Consider the following 8,288-nt stretch of genomic DNA (forward strand, 5'->3'; position numbering starts at 1 on the left):
GAGCAACATATCATTGTAAAAAAGCCCATAAGTATTATTTATCCTGGATTTGTCATCTTAACTATCTAGGTCACACGTTGCTTATACAAACTTGGAGAATATTGTAAATTGTAATTTTATAATTGGTATTTAAAATGACTTTATATACCTAGTACCTTCTGAATGGATGATATATATATAATGTTGTATTAAAAGATAGAGGAGCAAATAGAAGTTCCTACCAAAACTTTTTATATATAAAGCAGGAAGCCAAAAGAGCTCCTGCATGCATGATATTTTAAGAATTGTTACATCTGTAGAAATTGTGACAAGTATACATCACTTCATAGATTTTTAAAATCTCACACAGCAAGTGGCTTTATATAAACTCACGTAAGTCCTATGTAATAATGAGTTTGTTTGCTTTGTTGTGGTTATTGTTAATATAATATAATGGATTGTTATGAATTTTGGGAATTTGGCACTTTATTTGAATCTGCATTATCTACTCTACTACTGTTTTGTTTTTATACATGTTATTTTGTGAAAAATCATTCACACTCACACACTGAATCATGGCCAAGGTTAAAAAGGAAATGAATCTCAGTTTTTGATTAGGAAATTTTGTATTTTACCTCTCTTGGCTGACTCAGTGTGTCACTGATTCTATAATACACCTTTTTGATTTTTTAAACATTTTTATTATTTTTTCTTTCTTGTATTTGCAATATCGTATTTGAGTACTTTGAAGTACAAATAATCAATATTAATCTTTTTTTGATTTTGCAGCAATATGTCTAAAGTACATATGTTCTAATATTAATGCATACCCAAAAAGCTTTAAACTATAGAATAATGTCATTGATTGTTTAAATACTATGGGATTTGCTTAATGATTCTGTCTGATCCCAGGAGAAGGGAATTTAAAAAGAGCCACTGCACAGTGCCAAAGAAACACAAAGCTAACCTGCATAGTGCCAATCGAGCACAAGATCAAAGAGACCAACCAATTTCGATGGGATTGATGTATTTTTCAGCCAAGATAATAGGACTTGAACTTGTTTGGGGTTAGAGGTTGTGGCTCAACATATGTTAAGAAGCAGGACTTCCTCTGCATTACATTCTAAGAAGAACCTCTTTAGCTGCCATCCTGGCTCCTATAATCTAGTCCCTTTTCTGTCTTTCATAGTGTGGCAAACTTTCTGTAGTTAAGGCTACTGATTGGATGAATGAACAATTGCTTAAATCACTTTAATTAGTTCCTGATTCAAGGGCCTTTTATAGCTTTATTTTTCCTTTACTTAAATTTTTTTGGCATAAGACTTTTGACATTTTCTATTTCATCTACAATTTTTTTCTCTTTTATGTCAATTTGTTGATGTTTTTGATTTCTTTTGCCAATTTATTCATATACCTTATATTTCAGCCATGCATCTCTGAGTGATCCATGTGTTATTATCCACCTCAAGGGGGACTATGTTATTGTTATGAATTCTTATTTCAGTTTGAGCAATTTTAGGATAAGAAACTTGCTACTTCCCAGAATCCAGAAAACAAACCTTTTTGTATAAGGTGCCATGAAGATGCCTGCAGAGACCACTCACTGCATCAAGAAGATCCAGAATTGAACTTTAGGATACGAATTTGAACTATGGGGCATTGAACACATTTGTTTTGAATATATACTTTTATGCCAAAGGTGACTGCCTCCAAATTAGCTTTTTGTCAATCTAGCATTAATTGATTTTGTTCTCTTTTCCTTTTATCTACAAATTATTGTGAGTTTTAAGTTGATTATGTTTTCCTGATCCTTTTGGGGAGACTGGCCTCCCAAAAGGATCACAAGGGGGGAAAGTATCATTGGAAAATCTTGAACCCCTAAAGACTGCATTGCCCAGAATTTCTTTCAGTATTATCTATAATACTTTTCCTTTTGTTTACATTTTCATGGTCACTTGTGTATAAGTTCTGAAGCTCCGCCTCTTTCTTTCTCTTTTGCTCCAGTGAGCAAGCAGGGTGAGTTTAGCTCCATTTCCCTCTAGTATTTTTATGTTAGTTTACTATTAATAAAATTGATAAAATATGACATTTAGTTATTGGATATTAATTTTTAATTTCACACTATTAACTTGAAAGGAAATTTATAATAATTTATATTATTTATTATCTAATCTGAAATCACCTGAATATACCTGCTATTTGTGAAAACTAATAGTAATTTAAAAAATACAAAATTAAAATATATTCTCTTACCAGGAAAAATCTCAAACAAGATACAAATATAGAAAATCAAGAGGAACATAGTGTGTACTTACCTAATACTTGATTGCCTAAAAAAAAACCAAGACCCACCCCTCCATTTACAGATAAGGATGGATTATTGCCCATTATTACAAGACAATATATAGCAAAGAAGGATTTCAAGTTTTTTCCCTAAAGTAATTATTCCTTTCACTCCATTTTATATTAACACTATCATGGTAGTATATAGTCATATCACATTTTTATGTATTTCCTGAACTCATTCATTTCCTCGTTCTAGCTGATGGATTTATAATATACCTTAACATTATCATCATTTTTAATCTTTTTACTCATACTTAGTCTAGTGATTTCTACCATTCTTTACCATCTGATTCAAAGAGGTCTTCACAGAAATATATTTCCTTATGGTCAATGTTATTATCATAATATCCTATATCAAATATCTCCCTGTTTAATAATATGCTTTGACAGCCAATGTCAAGATGGTCAAGTGAGGAAGGAACCTGACTTATCTCTCTGTCCTAAATTCCCTTCTAGATCACTTTAAAACAAAGAAGCTTACCAAATTTTGGAGCAGTATAATGTGGATTGATAAGTCAGTAGGAAAAGTCTATCTCCCTTAGATTGGAGGGGAGCACAGTCCAAAGCAAGCAGCCTGATCAAAGTCAGGCCACATCCCAGCAGGAGGACATCAATAGCCTGCCCTCACAGCAAAGTTAACTCAAGATGACCCAGCAGCAGGGCCCAGGACCAGTACAATTAAGTACAATGTTCCTATCTCTGTATTAAAGCTTCCAGTCTGACCTTGCCCCCAGAGCAGCAAAATATCAACCATATGCAAATCATCAGTGAGGTATAAATATTTAGTAAAGTTCTTCTGGGAGGCCACAACCAGGCACAATAGAGAAGCAAAGCCTTGATCCTATTAAAGGTCAGTAGGGAAGTTTCAATCAGACTTAAGTATCCAACAGGACCCCAAAACTCAGTGAAGACAACTGCAAAGTTCTCCATGATTTTAGGCAGAAACTAGATCCACCAATACATGTCAGAAGGTAGGTCCCAAAGCCCATACAAGCCAGAAGCAAAGCACTGAACCAAAGAACAAAAACCTTAGTATTCTTACTTCTCCAATTCACAGACAAGAGATCAATTTTTTACTTCATTTTAAAGAATTTTTCCCAGATTATAAGTTAATACAATTTTAAATAATTATTTTCTGACATTAGGTGATCCATTTTCTCTCCTTCCCTTTTACCCCTCTCCTCTCATCAATGTAGCAGGTTGCAAATATGTCATTGCATAATTTATATTTCCATGTTGCTCAAGTTGTGAAAGAAGACATTTATTGTTTACACTAGAGAAAAATTCATGGAGGATATAAATTGAAGAATGCGATACTTTTTATTTCCATTTAGACTCCTTTTTATATTGAGTTCCTGGATCCTTGCATTGTTGGCAATAGTTAAATCATTCAAAATTGATCATCCTACTTTGTTTCTTTTAATGTGTACAATATTATTTTGGTTCTAGTCACTTCATTTTGCATCCCTTGATATGAGAGTTTCTAGGTTTTATTATTTTGATCATCTTGTTCATCATTTCAAATGGCATTTTTCACAAAAAAATATTATATTATTTATTATGAAAAATGCAAACTATAATTAAGAAAACATGGTGCCATTTCTACTGGCCTATGCATTTGCTGACTCAGAGTAACCTGTTATAATATATGGTAGAAACACATCACAAGGAGATGAGAGATTCTTGGAGATTATCCTTCATCAATCATCTTCAATACATATCTTCAGGAAGGCAACTTCATTGTCCTCAGAAGTATCTGACTTAATGGCTGAATATAGGGAACATTCTACTCAAATATCCAACAGATCAATTTCTGATCTGGAAACTATTATTCAATTCAAAGGCAATTCATTTTCAACAGCACTATTCAAAGTCTCATGTAGCTTTTCAGCTAAAAAGGCAGCCATGTTCTTCTCACAATGAAATATAGCCAAAGGTAAATCTTCAAATGTCCAGACACTCCCAAAATGTCCTTTTGACTGATGGTTCTGTATTCTTAAAACATTTGTCTCAGTTGAAGAAAGCTCCTTAAACATAGAATTTCAATGAATTTGTCTTCATCCATGCCCCATCTCTTTGCAATAGCTTCATAAAGAATTTAAGCATTCCTTTTTGGAAGATATTCATTCACTTTCAGCTTTCATCTCTTCTTCTATCTGTCAAAGTCAACAATGATTTTCTGTAGTCTCTAGATCTCTCCAAATTGATGGCATCATCAAAACTCTTCTTATATGCTATATAATAGACCAGATATCTCCTTCAATCGTTTGTTGCTTCTGGTAGTCAGAATTTCAATCAGTGAACTTTCATTATTTCCAGTGATCTTCACTGGTTTTTTAACTACTTCACATCAAAAACAGTTGGTAAATTAATGAGGGCTACAAATAGACATTTAAAGTTTCCAGAGAGATCACTCATCAAGTCATCTTTCAGATCCCTTCCAGATGCTACTTGATATTTCTTAGCAATCAACTGTCTGCTCTTGAGATCTTGATGTCAGAATGTGGAAAATACTTATCTAATTCATTCCAATTCTTTGGATTTTTTTCTGTTTAGCTTCAGCATTTGCTGTTGGGGTAAAACCTTCATAATTTTGAATCGCCTCTCTGTTCCCATTACAAGAATTGTAATTGATTGCAGGAATATATCACAATTAATCCAACTATTCTCTGAAGGGCATTCTTTCAGTTTCCAGTGCTTTGCTCTAGCAAAAAAAGCTGTCACAAACAATATTTTCCAAGGAGGTCTTTTCACTCTTTGTCATACAGACCTAATACTGTGGCATTTCTGGGTCAAGGGTATGGACAACTTTATTGCCCTTTGAACATTATTCAGAATTATTGTATCAGTTCACAGTTCCACAAACAGGATATTAGTGTCTCAATTTTCCTACATTAACTCCAATGTTTGTCATTTTCCTTTGTGTCATAATCACGAGTCTGATGTGTCAGAAGTGGTACCTTAGAGTTATTTTAAATTTTATTTCTCTAATTAGTAGTGATCTGAAGCATTTTTTCACAAACTAAAGGTAGTATTTTCTTCACCTGATAACTGCATGTTTATATACCTTGACCATTTGTCAATTATGGGATGGTTTGGATTCTTATGAATTTGACTCAGTTTTCTACATATTAGAGAAATGAGGATTTTGTCAGAGACACTATAAAATACTTTCTCAGTTTATTGTTTACTTTTTAATTTTGGTTGCATTGGTTTTGTTTGTGCAAACCCTTTTTAATTTAACATTAAAAGTTATCTATTTTCATTTTAAAATGTCTTCTATGTTTATTTTGGACATAATTCTTTCCTTATCCAATGTTCTGAATGGTAAATTACATGCTCCCCTAATTGTTTAAGGTATCCCCTTTTATTTCTAAATCATGCACTCACGCGAACTTTATTGTGGTATAGGGCATGTAGTGATTTCTTCTACCTTTTTTTGTTCTTTTTTTCTACACACTATCTGCCAGTTTTTACAACAGCTTTTCTTAATTAGTGAATTTTCTTCCAAAACCTTTGACCATTATGTTTGTCAAATACTAAGTTACTATTGTCATTTTCTACTATGTATTGAGTGCCTAATCTATTCTACTCATCCATGGTTTTTTTTAATTTTTTAAACATTTATTAATATTCATTTTTAACATGGTTACATGATTCATGCTCCTACTTTCCCCTTCACCCCCCACAATCCCCCCAACAATGGCCAATGCACATTTCACTGGTTTTAAAATGTGTCATTGATCAAGAACTATTTGCAAATTGTTGATAGTTACATTGGTGTGATAGTTTCGAGTCTACATCCCCAATCATGTCCACCTCAACCCATGCGTTCAAGCAGTTGTTTTTCTTATGTGTTTCTTCTCCTGCAGTTCTTCCTTTGAATGTGGGTAGCGTTCTTTACCATAAATCCCTCAGAACAGTCCTGTCATTGCATTGCTGCTGGTACACTGGAACTCCTCTAGTTTATTATTCCTTTGAGCACAATAGTATTCCATCACCAGCATATACCACAGTTTGTTCAGCCATTCCCCAATTGAAGGACATGCCCTCCTTTTCCAGTTTTTTGCCACCACAAAAAACGCAGCTATAACTATTTTCACACAAGTCTGTTTATCTATGATCTCTTTGGGGTACAAACACAGCAATGGTATGGCTGGATCAAAGGGCATGCATTCTTTTATAGCCCTTTGAGCATAGTTCCAAATTGCCAGCCAGAATGGTTGTATCATTTCACAACTCCACCAGCAATGCATTAATGTCCCAATTTTGCCACAACCCCTCCAGCATTCATTACTCCCCCCTTCTTTCATTTTAGCCAATCTGCTAGGTGTGAAGTGATACCTCAGAGTTGTGTTGATTTGCATTTCTCTAATTATTAGAGATTTAGAACACTTTCTCATGTGCTTATTGATACTTTTGATTTCTTTACCTGAAAATTGCCTACTCATGTCTCTTGCCCATTTATCAATTGGGGAATAGCTTGACTTTTTATACAATTGATTTAACTCCTTGTATATTTGAGTAATTAGACCCCTGTCTGAGTTTTTCCTTACAAAGATTTTTCCAAATTTGTTGTTTCCCTTCTGATTTTGAATACATTGTTTTTGTTTATTCAAAAGCTTTTTAGCTTAATATAATCAAAACCACTTAATTTACATTTTGTAATTTTCTCTAACTCTTGCTTGGTTTTAAAATCTTTCCTTTCCCAAAGAAAAATAGTATACTATTTTGTGTTCACTTAACTTATTTATAGTTTCCCTCTTTATATTCAAGTCATTCACCCATTCTGAATTTATCTTGGCGTAGGGTGTGAGATGTTGAACTAAACCTAATCTCTCCCATATTGTTTTCCAAATTTCCCAGCAGTTTTTGTCAAATAGTGGATTCATGTCCCAAAAGTTGGGCTCCTTGGGTTTATTGTACACTGTCTTGCTGGCATCACTTGCCCCAAGTCTATTCCACTGATCCTCCCTTCTATCTCTTAGCCAGTACCATATTGTTTTGATGACTGCTGCTTTATACTATAGTTTAATATCTGGTACTGCTAGGCCCCATTCCTTCACATTTTTTTTCATTATTTCCCTTGATATTCTTAATCTTTTGTTATTCCAAATGAAATTTGTTACAGTTTTTCCTATTTCAGTAAAGAAGTTTTTTGGTAATTTGATAGGTATGGTGCTAAATAGGTAAATTAATTTGGGTAGAATGGTCATTTTTATTATGTTAGCTCGTCCTACCCATGAACAATTAATGCCTTTCCAATTGTTGAGATCCAGTTTTATTTGTTTGGAAAGTGTTTTGTAGTTGTTTTTGTATAATTGCTGTGTTTGTTTTGGTAGATAGATTCCTAAGTATTTTATATTGTCTAGGATGATTTTAAATGGTGTTTCTCTTTCTACTTCTTGCTGGTCTAATGTGTTGGAAATGTATAGAAATCCTTATGATTTATGTGCAATTATTTTGTATCCTGCAACTTTGCTAAAGTTGTTGATTTTTTCTACAAGCTTCTTAGTTGATTATCTAGGATTTTTTAAGCAAACCATCATATCATCTGCAAAGAGTGATAGCTTAGTCTCCTCCTTGCTTATTTTGATACCTTCAATTTCTTTTTCTTCTCTAATTGCTACTGCTAGTGTTTCTACTACTATGTTGAATAATAGAGGTGATAATGGGCATCCTTGTTTCACTCCTGATCTTATTGGGAAGGCTTCTAATTTAGCCCCATTGCATATAATGCTCTTTAATGGTTTTAGGTATATACTGGTTATTAGTTTTAGGAAAGGTTCTTCTATTCCTATACTTTTCAGTGTTTTCAATAGGAATGGATGCTGTATTTTGTCAAAGGCTTTTTCAGTATCTATTGAGATAATCATGTGATTTTTGTTTGTTAGACTGTTGATATGGTCAATTATGTGGATTGTTTTCCTAATGTTGAACCATCCTTCCATTTCTGGTATAAA

At 33.3% G+C, this 8,288-nt stretch overlaps 1 pseudogene; it reads right to left on the reverse strand.

Annotated features, from left to right (window-relative positions):
• Positions 1-4,025: 4,025 nt before the first annotated feature.
• On the reverse strand, positions 4,026-4,969 carry LOC123241819 (annotated as a pseudogene).
• Between the last annotated feature and the right edge of the window lie 3,319 nt (positions 4,970-8,288).

Source organism: Gracilinanus agilis, chromosome 3, assembly GCF_016433145.1.
Source record: "Gracilinanus agilis isolate LMUSP501 chromosome 3, AgileGrace, whole genome shotgun sequence".
Lineage (NCBI taxonomy): Eukaryota > Metazoa > Chordata > Mammalia > Didelphimorphia > Didelphidae > Gracilinanus > Gracilinanus agilis.